Below are 19,423 nucleotides of genomic sequence, written 5' to 3' on the forward strand. Positions count from 1 at the left end.
AAATGTAATACTCTTTGTAATCAAACATTTCTTCGAATATTTCTTGAATATTTTCATGAATATTTCCCTGAATATTTCCCTGAATATTTTTTGATTATTTTTTTGAATATTTTTTTGAATATTTTTTTTTCACCATACATCCTCCTACTGGTTCCCTATGAAGATCACTCCTTTTGTTTTCCTGGCAATGTTGTAGAACGCAAGATATGTGGCAAACACAGGTTTCCTTACCCCCTTATCAAATGTAATACTCTTTGTAATGAAACATTCCTTTGAATATTTCTTGAATATTTTCATGAATATTTCCGTGAATGTTTCCGTGAATATTTTTTTATTATTTTTTTGAATATTTTTTTGAATATCTTTTTGAATATTTTTTTGAATATTTTTTTTTCACCATCCATCCTCCCACTGGTTCCCGATGAAGATCACTCCTTTTGTTTTCCTGGCAATGTTGTAGAACGCAAGATATGTGGCAAACACAGGTTTCCTTCCCCCCTTATCAAATGTAATACTCTTTGTAATCAAACATTTCTTCGAATATTTCTTGAATATTTTCATGAATATTTCCCTGAATATTTCCCTGAATATTTTTTGATTATTTTTTTGAATATTTTTTTGAATATTTTTTTTTCACCATCCATCCTCCCACTGGTTCCCAATGAAGATCACTCCTTTTGTTTTCCTGGCAATGTTGTAGAACGCAAGATATGTGGCAAACACAGGTTTCCTTTCCCCCTTATCAAATGTAATACTCTTTGTAATGAAACATTCCTTTGAATATTTCTTGAATATTTTCATGAATATTTCCGTGAATATTTTCGTAAATGTTTCCGTAAATATTTTTTTATTATTTTTTTGAATATTTTTTTGAATATTTTTTTGAATATTTTTTTGAATATTTTTTTTTCACCATCCATCCTCCCACTGGTTCCCTATTAAGATCACTCCTTTTGTTTTCCTGGCAATGTTGTAGAACGCAAGATATGTGGCAAACACAGGTTTCCTTACCCCCTTATCAAATGTAATACTCTTTGTAATCAAACATTCCTTCGAATATTTCTTGAATATTTTCATGAATATTTCCCTGAATATTTTTTGATTATTTTTTTGAATATTTTTTTGAATATTTTTTTTTCACCATCCATCCTCCCACTGGTTCCCTATGAAGATCACTCCTTTTGTTTTCCTGGCAATGTTGTAGAACGCAAGATATGTGGCAAACACAGGTTTCCTTCCCCCCTTATCAAATGTAATACTCTTTGTAATGAAACATTCCTTTGAATATTTCTTGAATATTTTCATGAATATTTCCCTGAATATTTCCCTGAATATTTTTTTGATTATTTTTTTGAATATTTTTTTTTCACCATCCATCCTCCCACTGGTTCCCTATGAAGATCACTCCTTTTGTTTTCCTGGCAATGTTGTAGAACGCAAGATATGTGGCAAACACAGGTTTCCTTTCCCCCTTATCAAATGTAATACTCTTTGTAATCAAACATTCCTTTGAAAATTTCTTGAATATTTTCATGAATATTTCCGTGAATATTTCCGTGAATGTTTCCGTGAATATTTTTTTATTCTTTTTTTGAATATTTTTTTGAATATCTTTTTGAATATTTTTTTGAATATTTTTTTTTCACCATTCATCCTCCCACTGGTTCCCTATGAAGATCACTCCTTTTGTTTTCCTGGCAATGTTGTAGAACGCAAGAAATGTGGCAAACACAGGTTTCCTTCCCCCCTTATCAAATGTAATACTCTTTGTAATCAAACATTCCTTCGAATATTTCTTGAATATTTTCATGAATATTTCCGTGAATATTTCCGTGAATATTTTTTGATTATTTTTTTGAATATTTTTTTTTCACCATCCATCCTCCCACTGGTTCCCTATGAAGATCACTCCTTTTGTTTTCCTGGTAATGTTGTAGAACGCAAGATATGTGGCAAACACAGGTTTCCTTTCCCCCTTATCAAATGTAATACTCTTTGTAATCAAACATTCCTTCGAATATGTCTTGAATATTTTCATGAATATTTCCCTGAATATTTCCCTGAATATTTTTTGATTATTTTTTTGAATATTTTTTTTTCACCATCCATCCTCCCACTGGTTCCCTATGAAGATCACTCCTTTTGTTTTCCTGGTAATGTTGTAGAACGCAAGATATGTGGCAAACACAGGTTTCCTTTCCCCCTTATCAAATGTAATACTCTTTGTAATCAAACATTCCTTCAAATATGTCTTGAATATTTTCATGAATATTTCCCTGAATATTTCCCTGAATATTTTTTGATTATTTTTTTGAATATTTTTTTTTCACCATCCATCCTCCCACTGGTTCCCTATGAAGATCACTCCTTTTGTTTTCCTGGCAATGTTGTAGAACGCAAGATATGTGGCAAACACAGGTTTCCTTTCCCCCTTATCAAATGTAATACTCTTTGTAATCAAACATTCCTTCGAATATTTCTTGAATATTTTCATGAATATTTCCCTGAATATTTCCCTGAATATTTTTTGATTATTTTTTTGAATATTTTTTTTAATATATTTTTTTCACCATACATCCTCCTACTGGTTCCCTATGAAGATCACTCCTTTTGTTTTCCTGGCAATGTTGTAGAACGCAAGATATGTGGCAAACACAGGTTTCCTTTCCCCCTTATCAAATGTAATACTCTTTGTAATGAAACATTCCTTTAAATATTTCTTGAATATTTTCATGAATATTTCCGTGAATGTTTCCGTGAATATTTTTTTATTATTTTTTTGAATTTTTTTTTGAATATCTTTTTGAATATTTTTTTGAATATTTTTTTGAATATTTTTTTTTCACCATTCATCCTCCCACTGGTTCCCTATGAAGATCACTCCTTTTGTTTTCCTGGCAATGTTGTAGAACGCAAGAAATGTGGCAAACACAGGTTTCCTTCCCCCCCTTATCAAATGTAATACTCTTTGTAATCAAACATTCCTTTGAATATTTCTTGAATATTTTCATGAATATTTCCGTGAATATTTCCATGAATGTTTCCGGGAATATTTTTTTATTATTTTTTTGAATATTTTTTTTTCACCATCCATCCTCCCACTGGTTCCCGATGAAGATCACTCCTTTTGTTTTCCTGGCAATGTTGTAGAACGCAAGAAATGTGGCAAACACAGGTTTCCTTCCCCCCTTATCAAATGTAATACTCTTTGTAATCAAACATTCCTTCGAATATTTTTTGAATATTTTCATGAATATTTCCCTGAATATTTCCCTGAATATTTTCTATTATTTTTTTGAATATTTTTTTTTCACCATCCATCCTCCCACTGGTTCCCGATGAAGATCACTCCTTTTGTTTTCCTGGCAATGTTGTAGAACGCAAGATATGTGGCAAACACAGGTTTCCTTCCCCCCTTATCAAATGTAATACTCTTTGTAATCAAACATTTCTTCGAATATTTCTTGAATATTTTCATGAATATTTCCCTGAATATTTCCCTGAATATTTCCCTGAATATTTTTTGATTATTTTTTTGAATATTTTTTTGAATATTTTTTTTTCACCATCCATCCTCCCACTGGTTCCCAATGAAGATCACTCCTTTTGTTTTCCTGGCAATGTTGTAGAACGCAAGATATGTGGCAAACACAGGTTTCCTTTCCCCCTTATCAAATGTAATACTCTTTGTAATGAAACATTCCTTTGAATATTTCTTGAATATTTTCATGAATATTTCCGTGAATATTTTCGTGAATGTTTCCGTGAATATTTTTTTATTATTTTTTTGAATATTTTTTTGAATATTTTTTTTTCACCATCCATCCTCCCACTGGTTCCCTATTAAGATCACTCCTTTTGTTTTCCTGGCAATGTTGTAGAACGCAAGATATGTGGCAAACACAGGTTTCCTTACCCCCTTATCAAATGTAATACTCTTTGTAATCAAACATTCCTTCGAATATTTCTTGAATATTTTCATGAATATTTCCCTGAATATTTTTTGATTATTTTTTTGAATATTTTTTTGAATATTTTTTTTTCACCATCCATCCTCCCACTGGTTCCCTATGAAGATCACTCCTTTTGTTTTCCTGGCAATGTTGTAGAACGCAAGATATGTGGCAAACACAGGTTTCCTTCCCCCCTTATCAAATGTAATACTCTTTGTAATGAAACATTCCTTTGAATATTTCTTGAATATTTTCATGAATATTTCCCTGAATATTTCCCTGAATATTTTTTTGATTATTTTTTTGAATATTTTTTTTTCACCATCCATCCTCCCACTGGTTCCCTATGAAGATCACTCCTTTTGTTTTCCTGGCAATGTTGTAGAACGCAAGATATGTGGCAAACACAGGTTTCCTTTCCCCCTTATCAAATGTAATACTCTTTGTAATCAAACATTCCTTTGAAAATTTCTTGAATATTTTCATGAATATTTCCGTGAATATTTCCGTGAATGTTTCCGTGAATATTTTTTTATTCTTTTTTTGAATATTTTTTTGAATATCTTTTTGAATATTTTTTTGAATATTTTTTTTTCACCATTCATCCTCCCACTGGTTCCCTATGAAGATCACTCCTTTTGTTTTCCTGGCAATGTTGTAGAACGCAAGAAATGTGGCAAACACAGGTTTCCTTCCCCCCTTATCAAATGTAATACTCTTTGTAATCAAACATTCCTTCGAATATTTCTTGAATATTTTCATGAATATTTCCGTGAATATTTCCGTGAATATTTTTTGATTATTTTTTTGAATATTTTTTTTTCACCATCCATCCTCCCACTGGTTCCCTATGAAGATCACTCCTTTTGTTTTCCTGGTAATGTTGTAGAACGCAAGATATGTGGCAAACACAGGTTTCCTTTCCCCCTTATCAAATGTAATACTCTTTGTAATCAAACATTCCTTCGAATATGTCTTGAATATTTTCATGAATATTTCCCTGAATATTTCCCTGAATATTTTTTGATTATTTTTTTGAATATTTTTTTTTCACCATCCATCCTCCCACTGGTTCCCTATGAAGATCACTCCTTTTGTTTTCCTGGCAATGTTGTAGAACGCAAGATATGTGGCAAACACAGGTTTCCTTTTCCCCTTATCAAATGTAATACTCTTTGTAATCAAACATTCCTTCGATAATTTCTTGAATATTTTCATGAATATTTCCCTGAATATTTCCCTGAATATTTTTTGATTATTTTTTTGAATATTTTTTTGAATATTTTTTTTTCACCATCCATCCTCCCACTGGTTCCCTATGAAGATCACTCCTTTTGTTTTCCTGGCAATGTTGTAGAACGCAAGATATGTGGCAAACACAGGTTTCCTTTCCCCCTTATCAAATGTAATACTCTTTGTAATCAAACATTCCTTCGAATATTTCTTGAATATTTTCATGAATATTTCCCTGAATATTTCCCTGAATATTTTTTGATTATTTTTTTGAATATTTTTTTTAATATATTTTTTTCACCATACATCCTCCTACTGGTTCCCTATGAAGATCACTCCTTTTGTTTTCCTGGCAATGTTGTAGAACGCAAGATATGTGGCAAACACAGGTTTCCTTACCCCCTTATCAAATGTAATACTCTTTGTAATGAAACATTCCTTTGAATATTTCTTGAATATTTTCATGAATATTTCCGTGAATGTTTCCGTGAATATTTTTTTATTATTTTTTTGAATATTTTTTTGAATATCTTTTTGAATATTTTTTTGAATATTTTTTTTTCACCATTCATCCTCCCACTGGTTCCCTATGAAGATCACTCCTTTTGTTTTCCTGGCAATGTTGTAGAACGCAAGAAATGTGGCAAACACAGGTTTCCTTCCCCCCCTTATCAAATGTAATACTCTTTGTAATCAAACATTCCTTTGAATATTTCTTGAATATTTTCATGAATATTTCCGTGAATATTTCCGTGAATGTTTCCGGGAATATTTTTTTATTATTTTTTTTATTATTTTTTTTTCACCATCCATCCTCCCACTGGTTCCCGATGAAGATCACTCCTTTTGTTTTCCTGGCAATGTTGTAGAACGCAAGAAATGTGGCAAACACAGGTTTCCTTCCCCCCTTATCAAATGTAATACTCTTTGTAATCAAACATTCCTTCGAATATTTTTTGAATATTTTCATGAATATTTCCCTGAATATTTCCCTGAATATTTTCTATTATTTTTTTGAATATTTTTTTTTCACCATCCATCCTCCCACTGGTTCCCGATGAAGATCACTCCTTTTGTTTTCCTGGCAATGTTGTAGAACGCAAGATATGTGGCAAACACAGGTTTCCTTCCCCCCTTATCAAATGTAATACTCTTTGTAATCAAACATTTCTTCGAATATTTCTTGAATATTTTCATGAATATTTCCCTGAATATTTCCCTGAATATTTTTTGATTATTTTTTTGAATATTTTTTTGAATATTTTTTTTTCACCATCCATCCTCCCACTGGTTCCCAATGAAGATCACTCCTTTTGTTTTCCTGGCAATGTTGTAGAACGCAAGATATGTGGCAAACACAGGTTTCCTTTCCCCCTTATCAAATGTAATACTCTTTGTAATGAAACATTCCTTTGAATATTTCTTGAATATTTTCATGAATATTTCCGTGAATATTTTCGTGAATGTTTCCGTGAATATTTTTTTATTATTTTTTTGAATATTTTTTTGAATATTTTTTTGAATATTTTTTTTTCACCATCCATCCTCCCACTGGTTCCCAATGAAGATCACTCCTTTTGTTTTCCTGGCAATGTTGTAGAACGCAAGATATGTGGCAAACACAGGTTTCCTTTCCCCCTTATCAAATGTAATACTCTTTGTAATGAAACATTCCTTTGAATATTTCTTGAATATTTTCATGAATATTTCCGTGAATATTTTCGTGAATGTTTCCGTGAATATTTTTTTATTATTTTTTTGAATATTTTTTTGAATATTTTTTTTTCACCATCCATCCTCCCACTGGTTCCCTATTAAGATCACTCCTTTTGTTTTCCTGGCAATGTTGTAGAACGCAAGATATGTGGCAAACACAGGTTTCCTTACCCCCTTATCAAATGTAATACTCTTTGTAATCAAACATTCCTTCGAATATTTCTTGAATATTTTCATGAATATTTCCCTGAATATTTTTTGATTATTTTTTTGAATATTTTTTTGAATATTTTTTTTTCACCATCCATCCTCCCACTGGTTCCCTATGAAGATCACTCCTTTTGTTTTCCTGGCAATGTTGTAGAACGCAAGATATGTGGCAAACACAGGTTTCCTTCCCCCCTTATCAAATGTAATACTCTTTGTAATGAAACATTCCTTTGAATATTTCTTGAATATTTTCATGAATATTTCCCTGAATATTTCCCTGAATATTTTTTTGATTATTTTTTTGAATATTTTTTTTTCACCATCCATCCTCCCACTGGTTCCCTATGAAGATCACTCCTTTTGTTTTCCTGGCAATGTTGTAGAACGCAAGATATGTGGCAAACACAGGTTTCCTTTCCCCCTTATCAAATGTAATACTCTTTGTAATCAAACATTCCTTTGAAAATTTCTTGAATATTTTCATGAATATTTCCGTGAATATTTCCGTGAATGTTTCCGTGAATATTTTTTTATTCTTTTTTTGAATATTTTTTTGAATATCTTTTTGAATATTTTTTTGAATATTTTTTTTTCACCATTCATCCTCCCACTGGTTCCCTATGAAGATCACTCCTTTTGTTTTCCTGGCAATGTTGTAGAACGCAAGAAATGTGGCAAACACAGGTTTCCTTCCCCCCTTATCAAATGTAATACTCTTTGTAATCAAACATTCCTTCGAATATTTCTTGAATATTTTCATGAATATTTCCGTGAATATTTCCGTGAATATTTTTTGATTATTTTTTTGAATATTTTTTTTTCACCATCCATCCTCCCACTGGTTCCCTATGAAGATCACTCCTTTTGTTTTCCTGGTAATGTTGTAGAACGCAAGATATGTGGCAAACACAGGTTTCCTTTCCCCCTTATCAAATGTAATACTCTTTGTAATCAAACATTCCTTCGAATATGTCTTGAATATTTTCATGAATATTTCCCTGAATATTTCCCTGAATATTTTTTGATTATTTTTTTGAATATTTTTTTTTCACCATCCATCCTCCCACTGGTTCCCTATGAAGATCACTCCTTTTGTTTTCCTGGCAATGTTGTAGAACGCAAGATATGTGGCAAACACAGGTTTCCTTTTCCCCTTATCAAATGTAATACTCTTTGTAATCAAACATTCCTTCGATAATTTCTTGAATATTTTCATGAATATTTCCCTGAATATTTCCCTGAATATTTTTTGATTATTTTTTTGAATTTTTTTTTGAATTTTTTTTTTTCACCATCCATCCTCCCACTGGTTCCCTATGAAGATCACTCCTTTTGTTTTCCTGGCAATGTTGTAGAACGCAAGATATGTGGCAAACACAGGTTTCCTTTCCCCCTTATCAAATGTAATACTCTTTGTAATCAAACATTCCTTCGAATATTTCTTGAATATTTTCATGAATATTTCCCTGAATATTTCCCTGAATATTTTTTGATTATTTTTTTGAATATTTTTTTTAATATATTTTTTTCACCATACATCCTCCTACTGGTTCCCTATGAAGATCACTCCTTTTGTTTTCCTGGCAATGTTGTAGAACGCAAGATATGTGGCAAACACAGGTTTCCTTACCCCCTTATCAAATGTAATACTCTTTGTAATGAAACATTCCTTTGAATATTTCTTGAATATTTTCATGAATATTTCCGTGAATGTTTCCGTGAATATTTTTTTATTATTTTTTTGAATATTTTTTTGAATATCTTTTTGAATATTTTTTTGAATATTTTTTTTTCACCATTCATCCTCCCACTGGTTCCCTATGAAGATCACTCCTTTTGTTTTCCTGGCAATGTTGTAGAACGCAAGAAATGTGGCAAACACAGGTTTCCTTCCCCCCCTTATCAAATGTAATACTCTTTGTAATCAAACATTCCTTTGAATATTTCTTGAATATTTTCATGAATATTTCCGTGAATATTTCCGTGAATGTTTCCGGGAATATTTTTTTATTATTTTTTTGAATATTTTTTTTTCACCATCCATCCTCCCACTGGTTCCCGATGAAGATCACTCCTTTTGTTTTCCTGGCAATGTTGTAGAACGCAAGAAATGTGGCAAACACAGGTTTCATTCCCCCCTTATCAAATGTAATACTCTTTGTAATCAAACATTCCTTCGAATATTTTTTGAATATTTTCATGAATATTTCCCTGAATATTTCCCTGAATATTTTCTATTATTTTTTTGAATATTTTTTTTTCACCATCCATCCTCCCACTGGTTCCCGATGAAGATCACTCCTTTTGTTTTCCTGGCAATGTTGTAGAACGCAAGATATGTGGCAAACACAGGTTTCCTTCCCCCCTTATCAAATGTAATACTCTTTGTAATCAAACATTTCTTCGAATATTTCTTGAATATTTTCATGAATATTTCCCTGAATATTTCCCTGAATATTTCCCTGAATATTTTTTGATTATTTTTTTGAATATTTTTTTGAATATTTTTTTTTCACCATCCATCCTCCCACTGGTTCCCAATGAAGATCACTCCTTTTGTTTTCCTGGCAATGTTGTAGAACGCAAGATATGTGGCAAACACAGGTTTCCTTTCCCCCTTATCAAATGTAATACTCTTTGTAATGAAACATTCCTTTGAATATTTCTTGAATATTTTCATGAAAATTTCCGTGAATATTTTCGTGAATGTTTCCGTGAATATTTTTTTATTATTTTTTTGAATATTTTTTTGAATATTTTTTTGAATATTTTTTTTTCACCATCCATCCTCCCACTGGTTCCCTATTAAGATCACTCCTTTTGTTTTCCTGGCAATGTTGTAGAACGCAAGATATGTGGCAAACACAGGTTTCCTTACCCCCTTATCAAATGTAATACTCTTTGTAATCAAACATTCCTTCGAATATTTCTTGAATATTTTCATGAATATTTCCCTGAATATTTTTTGATTATTTTTTTGAATATTTTTTTGAATATTTTTTTTTCACCATCCATCCTCCCACTGGTTCCCTATGAAGATCACTCCTTTTGTTTTCCTGGCAATGTTGTAGAACGCAAGATATGTGGCAAACACAGGTTTCCTTCCCCCCTTATCAAATGTAATACTCTTTGTAATGAAACATTCCTTTGAATATTTCTTGAATATTTTCATGAATATTTCCCTGAATATTTCCCTGAATATTTTTTTGATTATTTTTTTGAATATTTTTTTTTCACCATCCATCCTCCCACTGGTTCCCTATGAAGATCACTCCTTTTGTTTTCCTGGCAATGTTGTAGAACGCAAGATATGTGGCAAACACAGGTTTCCTTTCCCCCTTATCAAATGTAATACTCTTTGTAATCAAACATTCCTTCGAATATGTCTTGAATATTTTCATGAATATTTCCCTGAATATTTCCCTGAATATTTTTTGATTATTTTTTTGAATATTTTTTTTTCACCATCCATCCTCCCACTGGTTCCCGATGAAGATCACTCCTTTTGTTTTCCTGGTAATGTTGTAGAACGCAAGATATGTGGCAAACACAGGTTTCCTTTCCCCCTTATCAAATGTAATACTCTTTGTAATCAAACATTCCTTCGAATATGTCTTGAATATTTTCATGAATATTTCCCTGAATATTTCCCTGAATATTTTTTGATTATTTTTTTGAATATTTTTTTTTCACCATCCATCCTCCCACTGGTTCCCTATGAAGATCACTCCTTTTGTTTTCCTGGCAATGTTGTAGAACGCAAGATATGTGGCAAACACAGGTTTCCTTTCCCCCTTATCAAATGTAATACTCTTTGTAATCAAACATTCCTTCGAATATTTCTTGAATATTTTCATGAATATTTCCCTGAATATTTCCCTGATTATTTCCCTGAATATTTTTTGATTATTTTTTTGAATATTTTTTTTTCACCATCCATCCTCCCACTGGTTCCCTATGAAGATCACTCCTTTTGTTTTCCTGGCAATGTTGTAGAACGCAAGATATGTGGCAAACACAGGTTTCCTTCCTCCCTTATCAAATGTAATACTCTTTGTAATCAAACATTCCTTCGAATATTTCTTGAATATTTTCATGAATATTTCCCTGAATATTTCCCTGAATATTTCCCTGAATATTTCCCTGAATATTTTTTGATTATTTTTTTGAAAATTTTTTTTTCACCATCCATCCTCCCACTGGTTCCCTATGAAGATCACTCCTTTTGTTTTCCTGGCAATGTTGTAGAACGCAAGATATGTGGCAAACACAGGTTTCCTTTCCCCCTTATCAAATGTAATACTCTTTGTAATCAAACATTCCTTCGAATATTTCTTGAATATTTTCATGAATATTTCCCTGAATATTTCCCTGAATATTTCCCTGAATATTTTTTGATTATTTTTTTGAATATTTTTTTGAATATTTTTTTTTCACCATCCATCCTCCCACTGGTTCCCTATGAAGATCACTCCTTTTGTTTTCCTGGCAATGTTGTAGAACGCAAGATATGTGGCAAACACAGGTTTCCTTTCGCCCTTATCAAATGTAATACTCTTTGTAATCAAACATTCCTTCGAATATTTCTTGAATATTTTCATGAATATTTCCCTGAATATTTCCCTGAATATTTCCCTGAATATTTTTTGATTATTTTTTTGAATATTTTTTTTTCACCATCCATCCTCCCACTGGTTCCCTATGAAGATCACTCCTTTTGTTTTCCTGGCAATGTTGTAGAACGCAAGATATGTGGCAAACACAGGTTTCCTTTCCCCCTTATCAAATGTAATACTCTTTGTAATCAAACATTCCTTCGAATATTTCTTGAATATTTTCATGAATATTTCCCTGAATATTTTTTGATTATTTTTTTGAATATTTTTTTGAATATTTTTTTGAATATTTTTTTTTCACCATCCATCCTCTCACTGGTTCCCGATGAAGATCACTCCTTTTGTTTTCCTGGCAATGTTGTAAAACGCAAGATATGTGTTAAACACAGGTTTCCTTCCCCCCTTATCAAATGTAATACTCTTTGTAATCAAACATTCCTTCGAATATTTCTTGAATATTTTCATGAATATTTCCCTGAATATTTCCCTGAATATTTTTTGATTATTTTTTGGAATATTTTTTTGCATATTTTTTTTTCACCATCCATCCTCCCACTGGTTCCCTATGAAGATCACTCCTTTTGTTTTCCTGGCAATGTTGTAGAACGCAAGATATGTGGCAAACACAGGTTTCCTTACCCCCTTATCAAATGTAATACTCTTTGTAATGAAACATTCCTTTGAATATTTCTTGAATATTTTCATGAATATTTCCGTGAATATTTCCGTGAATGTTTCCGTGAATATTATTTTATTATTTTTTTGAATATTTTTTTGAATATCTTTTTGAATATTTTTTTTTCACCATCCATCCTCCCACTGGTTCCCGATGAAGATCACTCCTTTTGTTTTCCTGGCAATGTTGTAGAACGCAAGATATGTGGCAAACACAGGTTTCCTTTCCCCCTTATCAAATGTAATACTCTTTGTAATCAAACATTCCTTCGAATATTTCTTGAATATTTTCATGAATATTTCCCTGAATATTTCCCTGAATATTTTTTGATTATTTTTTTGAATATTTTTTTTTCACCATCCATCCTCCCACTGGTTCCCTATGAAGATCACTCCTTTTGTTTTCCTGGCAATGTTGTAGAACGCAAGTTATGTGGCAAACACAGGTTTCCTTTCCCCCTTATCAAATGTAATACTCTTTGTAATCAAACATTCCTTCGAATATTTCTTGAATATTTTCATGAATATTTCCCTGAATATTTCCCTGAATATTTTTTGATTATTTTTTTGAATATTTTTTTGAATATTTTTTTTTCACCATCCATCCTCCCACTGGTTCCCTATGAAGATCACTCCTTTTGTTTTCCTGGCAATGTTGTAGAACGCAAGATATGTGGCAAACACAGGTTTCCTTCCCCCCTTATCAAATGTAATACTCTTTGTAATCAAACATTCCTTCGAATATTTCTTGAATATTTTCATGAATATTTCCCTGAATATATCCCTGAATATTTTTTGATTATTTTTTTGAATATTTTTTTGAATATTTTTTTTTCACCATCCATCCTCCCACTGGTTCCCTATGAAGATCACTCCTTTTGTTTTCCTGGCAATGTTGTAGAACGCAAGATATGTGGCAAACACAGGTTTCCTTCCCCCCTTATCAAATGTAATACTCTTTGTAATCAAACATTCCTTCGAATATTTCTTGAATATTTTCATGAATATTTCCCTGAATATTTCCCTGAATATTTTTTGATTATTTTTTTGAATATTTTTTTGAATATTTTTTTTTCACCATCCATCCTCCCACTGGTTACCTATGAAGATCACTCCTTTTGTTTTCCTGGCAATGTTGTAGAACGCAAGATATGTGGCAAACACAGGTTTCCTTTCCCCCTTATCAAATGTAATACTCTTTGTAATCAAACATTCCTTCGAATATTTCTTGAATATTTTCATGAATATTTCCCTGAATATTTCCCTGAATATTTTTTGATTATTTTTTAGAATATTTTTTTGAATATTTTTTTTTCACCATCCATCCTCCCACTGGTTCCCTATGAAGATCACTCCTATTGTTTTCCTGGCAATGTTGTAGAACGCAAGATATGTGGCAAACACAGGTTTCCTTCCCCCCTTATCAAATGTAATACTCTTTGTAATCAAACATTCCTTCGAATATTTCTTGAATATTTTCATGAATATTTCCCTGAATATTTTTTGATTATTTTTTTGAATATTTTTTTTAATATTTTTTTTTCACCATCCATCCTCCCACTGGTTCCCGATGAAGATCACTCCTTTTGTTTTCCTGGCAATGTTGTAGAACGCAAGATATGTGTTAAACGCAGGTTTCCTTACCCCCTTATCAAATGTAATACTCTTTTTAATGAAACATTCCTTTGAATATTTCTTGAATATTTTCATGAATATTTCCGTGAATATTTCCGTGAATGTTTCCGTGAATATTATTTTATTATTTTTTTGAATATTTTTTTGAATATCTTTTTGAATATTTTTTTGAATATTTTTTTTTCACCATCCATCCTCCCACTGGTTCCCGATGAAGATCACTCCTTTTGTTTTCCTGGCAATGTTGTAGAACGCAAGATATGTGGCAAACACAGGTTTCCTTTCCCCCTTATCAAATGTAATACTCTTTGTAATCAAACATTCCTTCGAATATTTCTTGAATATTTTCATGAATATTTCCCTGAATATTTCCCTGAATATTTTTTGATTATTTTTTTGAATATTTTTTTGAATATTTTTTTTTCACCATCCATCCTCCCACTGGTTCCGTATGAAGATCACTCCTTTTGTTTTCCTGGCAATGTTGTAGAACGCAAGATATGTGGCAAACACAGGTTTCCTTTCCCCCTTATCAAATGTAATACTCTTTGTAATCAAACATTCCTTCGAATATTTCTTGAATATTTTCATGAATATTTCCCTGAATATTTTTTGATTATTTTTTTGAATATTTTTTTTTCACCATCCATCCTCCCACTGGTTCCCTATGAAGATCACTCCTTTTGTTTTCCTGGCAATGTTGTAGAACGCAAGATATGTGGCAAACACAGGTTTCCTTTCCCCCTTATCAAATGTAATACTCTTTGTAATCAAACATTCCTTCGAATATTTCTTGAATATTTTCATGAATATTTCCCTGAATATTTCCCTGAATATTTTTTGATTATTTTTTTGAATATTTTTTTGAATATTTTTTTTTCACCATCCATCCTCCCACTGGTTCCCTATGAAGATCACTCCTTTTGTTTTCCTGGCAATGTTGTAGAACGCAAGATATGTGGCAAACACAGGTTTCCTTCCCCCCTTATCAAATGTAATACTCTTTGTAATCAAACATTCCTTCGAATATTTCTTGAATATTTTCATGAATATTTCCCTGAATATTTCCCTGAATATTTCCCTGAATATTTTTTGATTATTTTTTTGAAAAAATTTTTTTCACCATCCATCCTCCCACTGGTTCCCTATGAAGATCACTCCTTTTGTTTTCCTGGCAATGTTGTAGAACGCAAGATATGTGGCAAACACAGGTTTCCTTTCCCCCTTATCAAATGTAATACTCTTTGTAATCAAACATTCCTTCGAATATTTCTTGAATATTTTCATGAATATTTCCCTGAATATTTCCATGAATATTTCCCTGAATATTTTTTGATTATTTTTTTGAATATTTTTTTGAATATTTTTTTTTCACCATCCATCCTCCCACTGGTTCCCTATGAAGATCACTCCTTTTGTTTTCCTGGCAATGTTGTAGAACGCAAGATATGTGGCAAACACAGGTTTCCTTTCGCCCTTATCAAATGTAATACTCTTTGTAATCAAACATTCCTTCGAATATTTCTTGAATATTTTCATGAATATTTCCCTGAATATTTCCCTGAATATTTCCCTGAATATTTTTTGATTATTTTTTTGAATATTTTTTTTTCACCATCCATCCTCCCACTGGTTCCCTATGAAGATCACTCCTTTTGTTTTCCTGGCAATGTTGTAGAACGCAAGATATGTGGCAAACACAGGTTTCCTTTCCCCCTTATCAAATGTAATACTCTTTGTAATCAAACATTCCTTCGAATATTTCTTGAATATTTTCATGAATATTTCCCTGAATATTTCCCTGAATATTTCCCTGAATATTTTTTGATTATTTTTTTGAATATTTTTTTGAATATTTTTTTTTCACCATCCATCCTCCCACTGGTTCCCTATGAAGATCACTCCTTTTGTTTTCCTAGGAATGTTGTAGAACGCAAGATATGTGGCAAACACAGGTTTCCTTTCGCCCTTATCAAATGTAATACTCTTTGTAATCAAACATTCCTTCGAATATTTCTTGAATATTTTCATGAATATTTCCCTGAATATTTCCCTGAATATTTCCCTGAATATTTTTTGATTATTTTTTTGAATATTTTTTTTTCACCATCCATCCTCCCACTGGTTCCCTATGAAGATCACTCCTTTTGTTTTCCTGGCAATGTTGTAGAACGCAAGATATGTGGCAAACACAGGTTTCCTTTCCCCCTTATCAAATGTAATACTCTTTGTAATCAAACATTCCTTCGAATATTTCTTGAATATTTTCATGAATATTTCCCTGAATATTTCCCTGAATATTTTTTGATTATTTTTTTGAATATTTTTTTGAATATTTTTTTTTCACCATCCATCCTCCCACTGGTTCCCTATGAAGATCACTCCTTTTGTTTTCCTGGCAATGTTGTAGAACGCAAGATATGTGGCAAACACAGGTTTCCTTCCCCCCTTATCAAATGTAATACTCTTTGTAATCAAACATTCCTTCGAATATTTCTTGAATATTTTCATGAATATTTCCCTGAATATTTTTTGATTATTTTTTTGAATATTTTTTTGAATATTTTTTTTTCACCATCCATCCTCTCACTGGTTCCCGATGAAGATCACTCCTTTTGTTTTCCTGGCAATGTTGTAAAACGCAAGATATGTGTTAAACACAGGTTTCCTTCCCCCCTTATCAAATGTAATACTCTTTGTAATCAAACATTCCTTCGAATATTTCTTGAATATTTTCATGAATATTTCCCTGAATATTTCCCTGAATATTTCCCTGAATATTTTTTGATTATTTTTTGGAATATTTTTTTGCATATTTTTTTTTCACCATCCATCCTCCCACTGGTTCCCTATGAAGATCACTCCTTTTGTTTTCCTGGCAATGTTGTAGAACGCAAGATATGTGGCAAACACAGGTTTCCTTACCCCCTTATCAAATGTAATACTCTTTGTAATGAAACATTCCTTTGAATATTTCTTGAATATTTTCATGAATATTTCCGTGAATATTTCCGTGAATGTTTCCGTGAATATTATTTTATTATTTTTTTGAATATTTTTTTGAATATCTTTTTGAATATTTTTTTTTCACCATCCATCCTCCCACTGGTTCCCGATGAAGATCACTCCTTTTGTTTTCCTGGCAATGTTGTAGAACGCAAGATATGTGGCAAACACAGGTTTCCTTTCCCCCTTATCAAATGTAATACTCTTTGTAATCAAACATTCCTTCGATCATTTCTTGAATATTTTCATGAATATTTCCCTGAATATTTCCCTGAATATTTTTTGATTATTTTTTTGAATATTTTTTTGAATATTTTTTTTTCACCATCCATCCTCCCACTGGTTCCCTATGAAGATCACTCCTATTGTTTTCCTGGCAATGTTGTAGAACGCACGATATGTGGCAAACACAGGTTTCCTTCCCCCCTTATCAAATGTAATACTCTTTGTAATCAAACATTCCTTCGAATATTTCTCGAATATTTTCATGAATATTTCCCTGAATATTTTTTGATTATTTTTTTGATTATTTTTTTGAATATTTTTTTTTCACCATCCATCCTCCCACTGGTTCCCTATGAAGATCACTCCTTTTGTTTTCCTGGCAATGTTGTAGAACGCAAGATATGTGGCAAACACAGGTTTCCTTTCCCCCTTATCAAATGTAATACTCTTTGTAATCAAACATTCCTTCGATCATTTCTTGAATATTTTCATGAATATTTCCCTGAATATTTCCCTGAATATTTTTTGATTATTTTTTTGAATATTTTTTTGAATATTTTTTTTTCACCATCCATCCTCCCACTGGTTCCCTATGAAGATCACTCCTATTGTTTTCCTGGCAATGTTGTAGAACGCACGATATGTGGCAAACACAGGTTTCCTTCCCCCCTTATCAAATGTAATACTCTTTGTAATCAAACATTCCTTCGAATATTTCTCGAATATTTTCATGAATATTTCCCTGAATATTTTTTGATTATTTTTTTGATTATTTTTTTGAATATTTTTTTTTCACCATCCATCCTCCCACTGGTTCCCTATGAAGATCACTCCTTTTGTTTTCCTGGCAATGTTGTAGAACGCAAGATATGTGGCAAACACAGGTTTCCTTACCCCCTTATCAAATGTAATACTCTTTGTAATGAAACATTCCTTTGAATATTTCTTGAATATTTTCATGAATATTTCCGTGAATATTTCCGTGAATATTTCCCTGAATATTTTTTGATTATTTTTTTGAATATTTTTTTGAATATTTTTTTTTCACCATCCATCCTCCCACTGGTTCCCTATGAAGATCACTCCTTTTGTTTTCCTGGCAATGTTGTAGAACGCAAGATATGTGGCAAACACAGGTTTCCTTACCCCCTTATCAAATGTAATACTCTTTGTAATGAAACATTCCTTTGAATATTTCTTGAATATTTTCATGAATATTTCCGTGAATATTTCCGTGAATGTTTCCGTGAATATTTTTTTATTATTTTTTTGAATATTTTTTTGAATATCTTTTTGAACATTTTTTTGAATATTTTTTTTTCACCATCCATCCTCCCACTGGTTCCCGATGAAGATCACTCCTTTTGTTTTCCTGGCAATGTTGTAGAACGCAAGATATGTGTTAAACACAGGTTTCCTTCCCCCCTTATCAAATGTAATACTCTTTGTAATCAAACATTCCTTCGAATATTTCTTGAATATGTTCATTAATATTTCCCTGAATATTTTTTGATTATTATTTTGAATATTTTTTTTTCACCATCCATCCTCCCACTGGTTCCCTATGAAGATCACTCCTTTTGTTTTCCTGGCAATGTTGTAGAACGCAAGATATGTGGCAAACACAGGTTTCCTTTCCCCCTTATCAAATGTAATACTCTTTGTAATCAAACATTCCTTCGAATATTTCTTGAATATTTTCATGAATATTTCCCTGAATATTTCCCTGAATATTTTTTGATTATTTTTTTGAATATTTTTTTGAATATTTTTTTTTCACCATCCATCCTCCCACTGGTTCCCTATGAAGATCACTCCTTTTGTTTTCCTGGCAATGTTGTAGAACGCAAGATATGTGGCAAACACAGGTTTCCTTCCCCCCTTATCAAATGTAGTACTCTTTGTAATCAAACATTCCTTTGAATATTTCTTGAATATTTTCATAAATATTTCCCTGAATATTTCCCTGAATATTTTTTGATTATTTTTTTGAATATTTTTTTTTCACCATCCATCCTCCCACTGGTTCCCAAAGAAGATCACTCCTTTTGTTTTCCTGGCAATGTTGTAGAACGCAAGATATGTGGCAAACACAGGTTTCCTTCCCCCCATATCAAAAGTAATACTCTTTGTAATCAAACATTCCTTCGAATA

This window comes from Gasterosteus aculeatus, chromosome 13 (genome assembly GCF_964276395.1).
Source record: "Gasterosteus aculeatus chromosome 13, fGasAcu3.hap1.1, whole genome shotgun sequence".
Classification (NCBI taxonomy): domain Eukaryota; kingdom Metazoa; phylum Chordata; class Actinopteri; order Perciformes; family Gasterosteidae; genus Gasterosteus; species Gasterosteus aculeatus.